The sequence below is a fragment of the Penaeus monodon genome, chromosome 20 (genome assembly GCF_015228065.2).
Source record: "Penaeus monodon isolate SGIC_2016 chromosome 20, NSTDA_Pmon_1, whole genome shotgun sequence".
Lineage (NCBI taxonomy): Eukaryota > Metazoa > Arthropoda > Malacostraca > Decapoda > Penaeidae > Penaeus > Penaeus monodon.
The window spans coordinates 21,174,257-21,176,080 of NC_051405.1; positions in this window are offsets into that span (position 1 = coordinate 21,174,257).

The following is a 1,824-nucleotide window of genomic DNA, read 5'->3' on the forward strand; positions in this document are numbered from 1 at the left end:
AGCACCAAAGGCAGAAAAAACAGGTAGGAGCAGGTGCGGCAGGCGGCAGTAGCACGTGTAGGAAAACAGAAGAGCATCGCATTTTCATAATGAACGAAAATAGACTGCACATTTAACTCGGAAAACTTAATCATACAATATTTAAGGAAGAGGAGATGAAGTCCCCAGCCCCCATTCACTCGTAACGTTATCTTAATTTACATATCAACTTCTGATCAAACACGAAAGCAAATAAACAACCCGCGAAGAAAAAAAGAATGATGAACGATGCATGCGAAGATCTTCTTACAAAAACACATGTCAAATATAATCTTACGTGTTTCCTACTTGACTGTATTATACAGGGTAAGAAAATGATATTCATAAGCGTCTGTTGGGTAAAAATATTAGCTCATTTCCGGTTGCTCCTGCCAAAGTGAGCTTAGAATTTAGATAATCATTCAGTATAGAAACTTTAAAAGAATTATTTAGTAAGTTTTGTCATGTAACTCGGATAAGTGAAGTTTCTTAACCTAAATGTTTCAGTACGTTTATCCTATTTTCTTAAGCGTTAGTTCGTATTGGCTAGCACACTCAGGTCATTTACAGTGTGTAAGCTTCGTATAAACCAACACAGGTAAAGGATCACTATTTTAAAGTTTATTTGTGCTATTTTTACTCGTCTATTTCAAGCTCGAGTGTTTCAAATAACACAACACAGACGGATCTTCATACAAGCTCGTGGCAAAAGCACTGCGAGATATCAGATCACATCCTCATCCTCGGTGTTGCTTAGCTGTTCCTCGCGCCCTTAACTTTTTTTTCTTTTCTTACTTACGGGCAGAGCGAAGCCTGGGCCGACAGAAATGCCCTATCAGGAACCAACACCACTTTTCCTTGAGGGCTTAGTACCCCCCGGACGCCCTTCCTACAGCAAATCCAAGAGGTAGGGGGCAGGGGGGTGGCATCCGAGCCCAAGGAGCTCTTAGGGCATCGGATCCCCGTACGATATGACATCGGGCGAAGAGAATTATGCATGAGGAGAAGAGATCGCCACGGTGGGTACAATGATCGTGCGTCTGGCCCTGGCGTGTAGTAGTAGCCTCGGCGGTGAGTCCACGCTGTCAGTGTGTCTGTGCGGGGCGGACGCTGAGCACACTGTGAGTGAAATAGCTCGCTGACACGGCCGTTTGCTTCAGCTTGGGGTGCAGTTTTGAGAGATATTGTGGTGATAGTGATAAATGGGCTCTTGAAAGTGCTTCCTTGACGTGTCTGGGTGAACGACGGGGTTGATGTGAAATACGTTTTCTGCAGGAGGTATTACCAGAGAGGATAGCGAGCAGGTAAGTTTGTTTATTTCTTTGCAAGGAGGGGAGAAAACGCGCTCTCGACTATTGTTTACCTGCGAGGAAAACGTTTTGTTTAATTGGCCTGAGCAGATCCATTGTTTACTTCACCACCTTGGAAAACGTTCTTTGACACAGCTATCACTTGATTCACATCTTGCCAAACGTTTTTTAATAGTAAACAGGCATCTATAGAAACGTTTTTTTCGGTGCCGGGAAACAGTGTCTCCTGTAATTATATGATAAGGAAGCTGTATTGTTGTAACGATGCAACAGAAAAGAGTGTTTAACATGCAAAACCACAACACATGTTTATAAATAAGCGGTTAGTTTAAGTGTGCTTGTTATCCACTTTAAACATTGGTGTGAAGACCGGATACGTTCTATACATTTGCTGATAAGATAAGAACAAGATAAAAGTATATATGTACATCAGTGAACGTTTTTTTGTATGATGGTAATTTCCTATCGAATTCAGGATTCCTTGTACCTTTTGTTA